The following is a 15014-nucleotide window of genomic DNA, read 5'->3' as shown; positions in this document are numbered from 1 at the left end:
TTTTGGGAAGTAAGCATTTTTTAAACTCACGTCCTCAAAGTCGGAACCGTGGGACGTAATCAAAAATCACAAAGAGATGATAGAATAGTAAGTCAATTTCGATTATCATTATGACCCTTTACCTTGTCCACACGATGTGTCAAAACCACGTGCTTTTAGATTCTTATTGGATACATTCGAGAAACTTTGTACATATAACTGCTCGTAATATACACTTGTAAGCATACGGATAGTGGGGAAAGAATGTTACTATACAGAAAAGAAAAAAAGATTGTCATAAATTTCATACAGTAATTTTCTCGCAGTCCGACATTCGGACGTATCATGGGGATCGAAGTGGTGGTCAGAATCTAACAACGAAAAGAAAAATCGGGTGTGCTTTTTCTTTCAGTGGATATGCATATTAATATAAGAAAATATTTCTAAATTCACCAAACTCAGAAATTGTATATTTTCTTCCAATTACTTCAACACCCCAAATATAACATATATCTACATGTATCTATATATTAATGTGGAAGATATCCTTCCTGTTATTTACAGATCGTGTTGATAATCATGCTGGGAAGTTTCCATATTCAAAACCAATCAGCATTTATTGGTTTTACTAGGACCGATACATACAAACTCACAAGTAGAACCCGAATGGTAGTAGTATTAGCAGCGAGATAGCTTTAATAGTAGGATTACGCGGCAGTAAGATATCGATATCATGACAGTAAGATATCTGTAGTAGTAAAATAGGTATGATAGTGGTAAAATGTTTTTGTGGTAAAAATATATCTGATAGTAGTAATATGCTTGTGTGAATGAAGGGAGAGGTATCAGTGGTAAGAAGTATGTTGTACGATAATTGTGTGGTAGCAGGTGATATCTCTGTTATAGTTATACGATATCTGTTTGATAGAAGGAAGAAATCTGTGATAATGGTAAAACATCTGTGGTATAGTTATAAAATATCCGTGTGATTGCTGCATAATATCTATGTGATAGTGGGACAATATCTGTGCCACAGCCATGATATCTGAGGCTACTGTGGAAAGATATCTATGTGACAGTGTGAGGATATCTGTGCCACAGTCATAAGATATCTGAGGCTACTCCGGAAAGATATCTATGTGACAGTGGGAGGATATCTGTGCCACAGTCATAAGATATCTGAGGCTACTGTGGAAAGATATCTATGTGACAGTGGGAGGATATCTGTGCCACAGTCATAAGATATCTGAGGCTATTCTGGAAAGATATCTATGTGACAGTGGGAGGATATATGTTTTACAATTATAACCTATCTGTGTGACAGTTACAACATATCTTTGTCACAGTTTTAACATATCTGTGTGACAGTTATAACATATTTTTGTCACAGTTATAACCTATCTGTGTGACAGTTATAACATATCTGTGTGATAGTTATCTGTGTGACAGTTATAACCTATCTGTGTGACAGTTATAACATATCTGTGTGACAGTTATCTGTGTGACAGTTATAAGATATCTGTGTGACAGTTATAAGATATCTGTGTGACAGTTATAACCTATCTGTGTGATAGTTATAACATATCTGTGTGACAGTTATAACATATCTGTGTGACAGTTATCTGTGTGACAGTTATAACTTATCTGTGTGACAGTTATCTGTGTGACAGTTATAACCTATCTGTGTGACAGTTATAACATATCTGTGTGACAGTTATAATATATCTGTGTGACAGTTATAACATATCTGTGTCACAGTTATAACATATCAGTGTGACAGTTATAACATATCTGTGTGACAGTTATCTGTGTGACAGTTATAACATATCAGTGTGACAGTTATAACATATCTGTGTTACAGTCATAACATATCAGTATGACAGTTATAACATATCTGTGTGACAGTTATAAGATGTTTTTGTCCTACTAATATGATACCCGTTCCTGTATAATATCGTTGAAATAACTTCCAGATAGGTATGCAGAAGGGAGTCTGTGTGTTTATTATGGGTTAGAAGAGGCTGTGATGATCCAGGTCGCTGTTTAACGCCACGTCTAAACGTAAAAGCTTATTCCAATTAATCTAAAACCTTATTGATACGGAGCGGACTTGAGAACTGAGTGATAATACTCCTAGACACTCTCTCGCAAATATCTCCCGTACTTGACAATCCCGGATAGCTAAGATCGGTAGTCAAGAGGGATACCAAGAACACGTAGAACGTCGGAAACTGTGTAATGAAGGAAACTTTGAAGTGTTGGGACCCTCGGAAAGCCTAAATAACGCATCAACCGTCAGTACACAGCCGTCAATATAGCAATAACTGCTTCCTAAGCAAATATTTAGATTAAAACACATTAACTACATCGTCAAAAGAACAAGCACCGATTGGCAATGTATAATAAATGTGTGTGTTCGTGCTGAACCACTGTAGTGGGAGCTGGAGAAGTAAAGGCACGAATATAACACCAAACCAATCACTAATATAGACAAAAACAACGACAAAATAATTTCATGGACTGCGGTTTCGGTATTGTGCCAACTTGCAGCAGGGTTATGATGAACATCACCGTATTTTGTGATAACCTTATGTTAATTCAAAAACAGAAAAAAGGAGAAAAAAGAAAGTACTTTGTTAACATTGATTCTGTTTAATCAAAAGGGCTTATCATTCCTGTACATATCCTGTGTTTTGTCCTTATTGTTAGGGCGACGAAAACATTGATGTTAGGGTGACAAGAACATTGTTATTAGAGTGGCAAGAACATTGATGTTACAGCGACAAGAACATTGTTGTTAGGACGACGAGAACATTGTTGTTAGGGCGACAAGTACACTGTTGTTAGGACAACGAGAACATTGTTGTTATGGCGACAAGAACATAGTTATTAGGACGACATGAACATTGTTGTTAGAGCGACAAGAACATTGTTTTAGGACGACATCGCTGTTAGAGCGACAAGAACCTTTTTGCATATACATATGTTAGGACGACAAGAACTTTGTTCGGGCGACAAAAAAGTGTTGCTATGGCAACATGATCAGTACCGTATCGCGAAACCAGGCGAAACTTGAAGGTCATCTGTATTAACTTATTATTTTTATCATATTGACTTAGGAAAAATATAAATAGGCAAAAAACAAAAATTAAAACCTTGTATTTCTTCATAGATGCCTATCAATCACGTTTTTCAATGTCATTCTTGGTGTCACATATACGTTGTCTCTATTGTGACATCTTTATATGATACAATAAATCATATTTAATAATTCTCAATGACTAGTACTGTCAGACAGGTGCTCTTTCATTTAAATCTATCATTTGATGTGATAATATAAATAAACATGTCATTTGCTGAGCACGTAATGCAGCCGGCGATAATGATATTGCTGTTATGTATTATAATATCTAAACCATTCATGCACTATTTATCTCGTCCTACCGTTCGTACTTTACATATTCATTCTAGTTTCTAACGGCTAAATAAACATGTTTTTGATCGATCCGCGAGTAAGAAACAACGCTCTCCATGTTCTTATATTTAATTCATCGTCTACCAAACAAGAGAACACGCATGCTGAAACGCAGACCGTTCACTAGAATCATATGATGACGCCATGAGGTAAAAAACAATTATGATTCACTAGAATATTGACTATTGACTAAGGAAAAACTTATCATCTATCGACCATTTGTGGTCAATTATCTCTGGATCAGGTAGCAGTCCTACCCAGACGTGTGTTTATCACCAAAAAACACCTCACCTAATTACCAGGGTGATCATAATGCTAATAGATTTATTCCACTCACCAAGTTTGCTAATCTAAATTCTCTGCGAAGCATTTTTTATTGGTAAAAGCTACAACTCACTGACTGAGAAGCTTGTTTTACCACCAACAATAGTCCACTCGTGAGTACTGATTGCGGTTGAATTGAGTACATCTCTTTGTTTGTTGTCATTAAATACTAACAACTGAGACAATTTGACATGGTCATTGGGTACATATCGTTCATTAAGACCTTTACAAAATCCAAAATGGTGAAATAAAAGGAAAAAAAATCATTATAACTTGTTTGCAAGTTCAAAAAGGTGACAGAAAAGAACAAAAATCATAATTTTACGTATAGAATCCCAAAAACCATGAATCTATATACTGAAGCTCGAAAGAGTGAAAGCAATTATGACCCCCTCCCCTCCTCCCAACCTTTAAGTGAGATTAACACTCGGGGAGGGAAAGATTATGCAAACCCGAGGTTTTTTTCATGCCATTTCCTTATACTGTAAACTTCTAATAAATGATGTAAGATATCTAGGACATTCAACGACAGATCTACAGCGCCTCAGTCTACCACATACTCCTCCCACTCCGGGGACCAGATACAGACAACAAATGAGTGTCAACAGTAACAGTACACTCGAACAATATCGCAGGCAGATCATTCACAAATGACGTTATCTCATTTGAGAGGGAAAACGTGCTGCAGACTAATTAAAGCTAACTACAGTAAATGGAACAGGTGCTTCCGGGGATGTCACAACAGAAATGTTACACAACAGGCGACAGTCCCCAGTCTCAGATGTACACATGATATAATAGCTACAATGAACTTACAGCGGTAATAACAAAAGGAAGCTACAGGGACACATTAATATTACACCAAGGTTCAATTCCAAATATTGAGAACGGTCTAGAATTTACAACATTGAGAAGAATCCTGAAATCACAATATCGGGAACAATCCAGGGATCACACTATCGGGAACAGTTCAGTAATCACAACATTGAGAACAATCCTGAAATCACACTATCGGGAACAGTTCGGAAATCACACTATCGGGAACAGTTCGGAAATCACACTATCGGGAACAGTTCGGAAATCACACTATCGGGAACAGTCCAGGAATCACACTATTGGGAACAGTCCAGGAATCACACTATCGGGAACAGTCAAGGAATCACACTATCGGAAACATTTCGAAAATCACACTATCGGGAACAGTTCGGAAATCACGCTATCGGGAACAGTCAAGAAATCACACTATCGGAAACATTTCGAAAATCACACTATCGGAAACATTTCGAAAATCACACTATCGGAAATATTTCGAAAAGTACACTATCGGGAACAGTTCGGAAATCACACTATCGGGAACAGTCAAGAAATCACACTATCGGGAACAGTCAAGGAATCACACTTTCGGGAACAGTCCAGGAATCACATTATCGGGAACAGCCGAGAAATCGACACTATCGGAAACATTTCGAAAATCACACTATCGGCAACAGTTCGGAAATCATACTATCGGGAACAGTTCGGAAATCATACTATCGGGAACAGTCCAGGGATCACACTATCGGGAACATTTCGAAAATCACACTATCGGGAACAGTTCGGAAATCATACTATCGGGAACAGTTCGGAAATCACACTATCGGGAACAGTCCAGGGATCACACTATCGGGAACATTTCGAAAATCACACTATCGGGAACAGTTCGGAAATCACACTATCGGGAACAGTCCAGGGATCACACTATCGGGAACAGTCCAGGGATCACACTATCCGGAACATTTCGAAAATCACACTATTGGGAACAGATCGGAAATCACACTATCGGAAACATTTCGAAAATCACACTATCGGGAACAGTTCGGAAATCAAACTATCGGGAACAGTCCAGGACTCATACTATCGGGAAAAACCCAGAAATCACACTATCGGGAACAGCCCAGAAATCACACTATCGGGAACAGCCCAGAAATCACACTATCGGGAACAGTCAAGGAATCACACTATCGGGAACAGTCCAGGAATCACACTATCGGGAACAGTCCAGGAATCACACTATCGGGAACAGTCCAGGAATCACACTATCGGGAACAGTCCAGGAATCACACTATCGGGAACAACCCAGAAATCACACTATCGGAAACAGTCCAGGAATCTCAATATCGGGAACAGTCCAGAGATCTCAATATCGGGAACAGTTCAGAAATCACAATATCGGGAACAGTCCAGAAATCACACTATCGGGAACAGTCCAGGAATCACACTATCGGGAACAACCCAGAAATCACACTATCGGAAACAGTCCAGGAATCTCAATATCGGGAACAGTCCAGAGATCTCAATATCGGGAACAGTTCAGAAATCACAATATCGGGAACAGTTCAGAAATCACACTATCGGGAACAGTCCAGGAATCATACTATCGGGAACAGTCCATGAATCACACTATCGGGAACAGTCCATGAATCACACTATCGGGAACAGTCCAGGACTCACACTATCGGGAACAGTCCAGGAATCACACTATCGGGAACAGTCAATTAATCACACTATCGGGAACAGTCCAGAAATCACACTATCGGGAACTGTCCAGAAATTACAGAAATCACAATATCCGGAACTGTCCAGAAATCACACTGTCGGGAACAGTCCAGAAATCTCAATATCGGGAACAGTCCGGAAATCACAATATCGGGAACAGTCCAGAAATCACACTATCGGGAACAGTCCAGTAATCATACTATCGGGAACAGTCCATGAATCACACTATCGGGAACAGTCCATGAATCACACTATCGGGAACAGTCCAGGACTCACACTATCGGGAACAGTCCATGAATCACACTATCGGGAACAGTCCAGGAATCACACTATCGGGAACAGTCCATGAATCACACTATCGGGAACAGTCCAGGACTCACACAAACGGGAACAGTCCAGGAATCACACTATCGGGAACGGTTCGGAAATCACAATATCGGAAACAGTTCAGAAATCATAATGTCCGGAACAGTCCAGGAATCACACTATCGGGAACAGTCCAGGACTCACACAAACGGGAACAGTCAATTAATCACACTATCGGGAACAGTCCAGGAATCACACTATCGGGAACGGTTCGGAAATCACAATATCGGGAACAGTCCAGGACTCACACAAACGGGAACAGTCCAGGAATCACACTATCGGGAACTATCCAGAAATCACACTATCGGGAACAGTTCGGAAATTACAATGTCCGGAATAGTCAAGAAATCACACTATCGGGAACAGCCCAGAAATCACACTATCGGGAACAGCCCAGAAATCACACTTTCGGGTACATTCCAAAAATCACACTATCGGGAACAGTCCAGAAATCACACTATCGGAAACAATCCAGGAATCACACTATCGGGAACAATAACATCCCCCGTCCTAGCGAGGTTGTATTAAACAGATTTTGCCCGAATCATACCGAGGTTGAAATCAACAGGTTATGCCCCGTCTTAACGAGGTTGAAATCAACAGGTTGTGTCCCGCCCTAACGATATTATAATCAACAGGTTGTGCCCACGACCTAACGAGAATGATGTCAACAGATTGTGTTCCGACTTTAATGACAAATAAACAGAAATCTCTACACAACAGGTTGTGTCCCACTCGTAATCAACAGGTTGTGTCCAATCAAACGAGGTTGTAATCAACAGGTTGTGTCCTCAACGAGGTTGTAATCAACAGGTTGTGTCCCCACTCTAACGAGGTTGTAATCAACAGGTTGTGTCCCCACTCTAACGAGGTTATATTCAACAGGTTGTGTCCCCACTCTAACGAGGTTGTGATCAACAGGTTGTGTCCTCACTCTAACGAGGTTGTAATCAACAGGTTGTGTCCTCACTCTAACGAGGTTGTAATCAACAGGTTGTGTCCCCACTCTAACGAGGTTATATTCAACAGGTTGTGTCCCCACTCTAACGAGGTTGTAATCAACAGGTTGTGTCCCCACTCTAACGAGGTTGTAATCAACAGGTTGTGTCCCCACTCTAACGAGATTGTAATCAACAGGTCGTGTCCTCACTCTAACGAGGTTGTAATCAACAGGTTGTGTCCTCACTCTAACGAGGTTGTAATCAACAGGTCGTGTCCCCACTCTAACGAGGTTGTAATCAACAGGTTGTGTCCCACTCTAACGAGGTTGTAATCAACAGGTTGTGTCGCCACTCTTACGAGGTTGTAATCAACAGGTTGTGTCCCACTCTAATTCGAGGTTGTAATCAACAGGTTGTGTCCCCAAACGAGGTTGTAATCAACAGGTTGTGTCCCGACTCTAACAGGTTGTGTCCCCATCTATATTCAACAGGTGTAATCAACAGGTTGTGTCCCCACTCTAACGAGGTTGTAATCAACAGGTTGTGTCCCCAAACGAGGTTGTAATCAACAGGTTGTGTCCCCACTCTAACGAGGTTGTAATCGAGGTTATATTGTGTCAACAGGTTGTGTCCCCACTCTAACGAGGTTGTAATCAACAGGTTGTGTCCCCACTCTAACGAGGTTGTAATCAACAGGTTGTGTCCCCACTCTAACGAGGTTGTAATCAACAGGTTGTGTCCCAACTCTAACAAGGTTATATTCAACAGGTTGTGTCCCCACTCTAACGAGGTTGTAATCAACAGGTTGTGTCCCCACTCTAACGAGGTTGTAATCAACAGGTTGTGTCCTCACGAGGTTGTAATCAACAGGTTGTGCCCCGTCTAACGAGGTTGTAATCAACAGGTTGTGTCCCCCCTAATCAACAGGTTGTGTCCCAACTTGTAACAACAGGTTGTGTCCCCATATTGTAATCAACAGGTTGTGTCCCACTCTAACGAGGTTGTAATCAACAGGTTGTGTCCCCACTATTCAACAGGTTGTGTCCCCACTCCGAGGTTGTAATCAACAGGTTGTGTCCCACCTAACGAGGTTGTAATCAACAGGTTGTGTCCCCATGAGGTTGTAATCAACAGATTGTGTTCCGACTTTAATGACGTTGAAATAAACAAGTTGTGCTCCAATTCTTTCGAGGTTGTAGTCAACAGGTAGTGTTTCCACTCTACAAGGTTGTAATCAACAGGTTGTGTCCCCACTCTAACGAGGTTGTAATCAACAGGTTGTGTCCTCACTCTAACGAGGTTGTAATCAACAGGTTGTGTCCTCACTCTAACGAGGTTGTAATCAACAGGTTGTGTCCCCACTCTAACGAGGTTGTAATCAACAGGTTGTGTCCCCACTCTAACGAGGTTGTAATCAACAGGTTGTGTCCCCACTCTAACGAGGTTATATTCAACAGGTTGTGTCCCCACTCTAACGAGGTTATATTCAACAGGTTGTGTCCCCACTCTAACGAGGTTGTAATCAACAGGTTGTGTCCCCACTCTAACGAGGTTGTAATCAACAGGTTGTGTCCCCACTCTAACGAGGTTGTAATCAACAGGTTGTGTCCCCACTCTAACGAGGTTGTAATCAACAGGTTGTGTCCCCACTCTAACGAGGTTGTAATCAACAGGTTGTGTCCCCACTCTAACGAGGTTGTAATCAACAGGTTGTGTCCTCACTCTAACGAGGTTGTAATCAACAGGTTGTGTCCCAACTCTAACGAGGTTGTAATCAACAGGTTGTGTCCCCACTCTAACGAGGTTGTAATCAACAGGTTGTGTCCCAACTCTAACGAGGTTGTAATTAACAGGTTGTGTCCCAACTCTAACGAGGTTGTAATCAACCGCCATGAGAACAGTGCCAGTTTGGCTTACTAGCGGTGTCAATAAAGACCCCTCGGTCGTTGACCCCTGACGACAATGTGTATGACACTGCTGGTCCATTAATTCCGAACTGATGCGAAGTATTTATCTAACCTTATTATCATCGGATTGTTTCCATACACAGATAAATCTGATCTAGCCATAAAGTCGACAGGTGATGAACCGACAGATCAATAAAATCGATATCTTGATCTCCTTTTTTGTCATTACGTCAACCCACTCGATACATAACAGAGATAATATTCTTAATAGCCATAAACATTGCACCATATGTTGTGTGTTAAAGTTTAGATCACAATTTAAAACTTAATCATTAACATGGAACAGTAAAGATAGAAACCCTGCCCGACGGCCAGGCCGTTTCATACTTACGGTCAGGGTATGCTTGGGAGCCGTGTCCGTCCGTGTGCTCGGAAGAGCAGCCAAGTGAATGTTCCGAGACGTCAACTCCGGGCTCCACGAGATCGATAGTCAGCCTTGTGGAGGGTTACAGAGGCTGTGTGTATCAGGTAGGGCGGGAATCGGTTGAGATACCCAACCCACAGATAATGCACAACGCTTCCAAACGTCTCAATAATAGGTTTCAAAATCTAATTATTTAAATTGAATAGTGTTTTATGTATATTTTGCAAGTAGGTTTTGCCGGAGATTATGTTCTGTGTTTCAACAAAATTTATCTGTAGACGCAACAGTTGTTATTTTAAAACAAAAATCGAGTTTCGTGTTGAAGAAATGTTTCTGCTATCGATCAAGCGAGCCCCTCGGATGGAATAGAGAGGGCTGTGGTACTGTATATGTGACGGTCTCTCCCGTTCCACCGACACTCCCGCTCCAGTTTAATCGATCTAAATGAAGCTAACTCTAGTTATGTTTAATCCTATCGTAATGAACCTGTTGCATGCGAGACATGCACGTGGTGTTCCTGCCTATAGAACACAAGTGACCTCACGCTTAAAGCTGCCTAAATCTTGTTTCCACCCTCGCTCCGTCTCATTAGCAGTTGTTACTTGCAAGATATAAGTCCTACGATGTTTTATGTTGGTGATCTTTCCATTTAGGTAACGAAATTAACGTTTCAGTGTCAATTATGTACTTTTTTCTGTAATTAATAAACGTCTAATGCGTCCCTTTTATGGATTTTCAGTTACAAAAAGGGGTGAAATAGTGACAACGGGAACACTGAAAACACTGCTGAGAATGGGAATCAGTATTATAAAGAGGGCTTTTTGATTGTCTTTAAACGGATAATGACTAACGTGTTATTTTGCCCCGATTTCTCAGTCTGAAGCAATGATTTCTCACAATCAATACCCCAATCTCTGTTGCTGAAGTCACTTACACATCAGACTTCCAACATGCCTCATTCACAACTCACTCACAAACAATGATCACAGCCGACGGCGCTGGAAAAGCGGAAATTGGGAAAAAAACATTACGTGGTATTGAACATTGCAACTGTTAGAAGAACGGCTGGCAGCCTTTAATTACACCGGAAGTGACGTAGAATCGAGAGTGTCGATGACGTCCATTAGACCAAATGTTGAACGTTTTCTATTTTAGTTTCATTGCTTTAATTTGATCTCCGAACGTCATATGTATACAGAAATTGAAAACAGAGAAGTAAACGTGAATGTGACATCAATTATCTGCTACCTGCAGGTGTACGGGCAACAAGAATATATCACTTTTTCTGTCATTAATTGCGTCCGCTGTGATGATGCAGTCTTCAAACAGGGAGTGGTGTAATAAATGAGCATTCTCGCATATGAACAAACTTAAATAAAGTAGTTCGGCTCGTGAAATGCTATTAAGAGTTCTCTTACAAAGCTTTCTTATATGGGAAACATCTATGTCACCGACAATATAACCTCCTTTATCCCATTGCATGCGAAAGTAGGGGTTATTGTTTTGGAAGACATCCATGGGATAGACCGCCGTATCTATCACTAACTGATTTCGGCTCGCTACTACTGGAGGTCTCTTTCCTATTACTTGATAACGGAAGTTTGATTCATATTCGCTAATAATCAATCTAGATGTCTGTAGAGGAGTAGGCCTCGGGCAACCAATGTCGTCCTAATGTCTGTGGAGGGCATGCCTCGGGCTAAAGACGTCGTCCAAATGTCTGTATTGGAGCATGTCTCGGGCGAAAGACGTCGTCCAAATGTCTGTATTAGAGAGCATGCCTCGGGCTAAAGACGTGGTCCTAATGTCTGTATTGGAGCATGTCTCGGGCTAAAGATGTCGTCCAAATGTCTGTATTGGAGCATGTCTGTATTGTCTGAGCATGCCTCGGGCTAAAGACGTGGTCCTAATGTCTGTATTGGAGCATGCCTCGGGCTAAAGACGTCGTCCAAATGTCTGTATTGGAGCATGTCTCGGGCTAAAGACGTCGTCCAAATGTCTGTATTGGTGGGCATGCCTCGGGCTAAAGACGTGGTCCTAATGTCTGTATTGGAGCATGCCTCGGGCTAAAGACGTGGTCCTAATGTGTGTATTGGAGAATGCCTCGAGGTAAAGACGTCGTCCAAATGTCTGTATTGGAGGGCATGCCTCGGGCTAAAGACGTGGTCCTAATGTCTGTATTGGAGCAAGCCTCGGGCTAAAGAAGTGGTCCTAATGTCTGTATTGGAACATGCCTCGGGCTAAAGACGTGGTCCTAATGTCTTATTGGAGCATGCCTCGGGCTAAAGACGTCGTCCAAATGTCTGTATTGGAGCATGTCTCGGGCTAAAGACGTCGTCCAAATGTCAGTATTGGAGGGTAGCCTCGGGCTAAAGACGTGGTCCTAATGTCTGTATTGGAACATGCCTCGGGCTAAAGACGTGGTCCTAATGTCTGTATTGGAGCATGCCTCGGGCTAAAGACGTCGTCCAAATGTCTGTATTGGAGCATGCCTCGGGCTAAAGACGTGGTCCAAATATCTGTTTTGGAGCATGCTTCGGGATACACCGTAGGAACGTTATCCGAGACACAAGATATTTTATAAATTCTTTCTGTACACTGTAGGAACGTTATCCTAGACACAAACTTCTCTCTGTACACTGTAGGACCATTATTCGAGACACAAATTCCGTCGTTACACTGTAGGAACGCTAACTGTCAGATGTGTTAGGAATTGTAATGAAAGAACAATCACAGTATGCAAATATTTCATCAACATTAGAAAAAATCAAGAACAAATATAAATTTGAAAAAATTATTTTACTATTGTCCCTTATTTGACAAGAATGTATTTCCTATTTTCATATTTCACCATGTCTGTTAAACACGTGACATGTCAAATGTCATATTTTGTTTGAAATAACCACAGGAAACGCAATGATATTTGATGTCATATTAATGTCAATCTGGTTGGCATTGTTTTAGGACATTTATTTGATGGATGTCACTTGGTGCTATAACTGATTCCGGATGTTTCGTATCAGTTGTTCTTTTAATTACATATAATGTATATTATGAAGTAGAAGTCAGTGCGATACCCATGACTGCCCTACACAGCACTACACAGCACTAGGCTGTTGTTATTGATCACAAAAATTCTACAGATTTACTCGCAATAATAACAACGACTTGACATGTTCTGAATAAGGCTAATATTAAGACTGTCTTGCTATATACGTGGAGGGAACGATCAGGTTCATATGACATACAGTAAAATATTAAATCAATATAAAAGGCTGTCCTGTACGCATGTCTATCGACTATTCCTGTGATAAGTAAAATGGTTGTTCATGAAGTGTTGTCATGGTTACAAATGTTGTGATCTTTAATTTTGTGCGTTTGGTTTTGGTTACTCCTCAATTCCTGCTATCTCACGTTGTATTTGAGTTTCTCTGTTGTGTTTTAGTTGGTTTCTGACGTTGTGTTAGAGTTTCCCTGTTGTGTTTTATTTGGTTTCTGACGTTGTGTTAGAGTTTCTCTGTTGTGTTTTAGTTGGTTTCTGACATTGTGTTAGAGTTTCTCTGTTGTGTTTTAGTTGGTTTCTGACGTTGTGTTAGAGTTTCCCTGTTGTGTTTTAGTTGGTTTCTGACGTTGTGTTAGAGTTTCTCTGTTGTGTTTTAGTTGGTTTCTGACGTTGTGTTAGAGTTTCCCTGTTGTGTTTTGGTTGGTTTCTGACATTGTGTTAGAGTTTCTCTGTTGTGTTTTAGTTGGTTTCTGACGTTGTATTTGAGTTTCTCTGTTGTGTTTTAGTTGGTTTCTGACGTTGTGTTAGAGTTTCCCTGTTGTGTTTTAGTTGGTTTCTGACGTTGTGTTAGAGTTTCTCTGTTGTGTTTTAGTTGGTTTCTGACGTTGTGTTAGAGTTTCCCTGTTGTGTTTTAGTTGGTTTCTGACGTTGTGTTAGAGTTTCCCTGTTGCGTTTTAGTTGGTTTCTGACGTTGTGTTAGAGTTTCCCTGTTGCGTTTTAGTTGGTTTCTGACGTTGTGTGCGTTTTAGTTGGTTTCTGACGTTGTGTTAGAGTTTACCTGTTGTGTTTTAGTTTGTTTATGAACTTGTGTTAGATTTTATCTGTTGTGTTTTAGTTGGTTTCTGACGTTGTATTAGAGTTTCTCTGTTGTGTTTTAGTTATTTTGTCCCTGTGTGATGTTGTGGCATAATATAATATTGGTCGGTGATGTGGAATATTTTGTCCCTGTGTGTTGTTGTGGCATACTGTAATTTGGTCTGTTGTGTTTTATTTTGTCCCTTCTGATGTTGTGTTAGAGTTTCTCTGTGTGTGTTTTAGTTTGGTTTCTGATGTTGTGTTAGATATTTTGTCTGTTGTGTTTTAGTTGGTTTATATTGTATTTGAGTTTCTCTGTTGCGTTGATTTGGTTTCTGAGTTGTGTTAGAGTTTCTCTGTTGTGTTTTAGTTGGTTTCTGTTGTGTTAGTATTCCCTGTTGTGTTTTAGTTGGTTTTGTCCTGTGTTATGGAGTTGTCTTATTTTGTCTGTTGTGTTTTAGTTTGGTTTCTGACGTTGTGTTAGAGTTTCTCTTTGTAATGTTGTTGTTGTATATTTTGTTATTTCCTGTTGTGTTTTAGTTGGTTGGACGTTGTGTTATTTTTCTCTGTGATGGTTTTAGTTTGGTTTCTGACGTGGTTTTCGAGTTCTGTGTTTGTGTTTGTCCTCGTGTGATGGAGTTGTATATTTTGTCCTAGGGTATATTGTATATTTTGTTTCTGTATTGTGTTTTAGTTTAATTATATTTCTCTCTCTCCTTTGTAATGTTGTTGTTGTATATTTTGTTATTTCATGTGGATGTTGTTGCATATTTTATCCCTATGTGATGTGGCATATTTTGTACCCGTGTGATGTTGTGGCATATTTTGTCCCTGTGTGATGTTGTAGCATATTTTGTCCCTGTGTGATGTTGTGGCATAATGTAATATTGGTCGGTGATGTGGAATATTTTGTCCCTGTGTGATGTTGTGGCATACTGTAATATTGGTCGGTGATGTTGTGGAATATTTTGTCCCTGTGTGATGT

This window comes from Ylistrum balloti, unplaced genomic scaffold (assembly GCF_031769215.1).
Source record: "Ylistrum balloti isolate Yb309-2 unplaced genomic scaffold, AGI_CSIRO_Ybal_v1 Utg370840, whole genome shotgun sequence".
Classification (NCBI taxonomy): Eukaryota; Metazoa; Mollusca; class Bivalvia; order Pectinida; family Pectinidae; genus Ylistrum; species Ylistrum balloti.
This window is presented reverse-complemented; position numbering follows the sequence as displayed.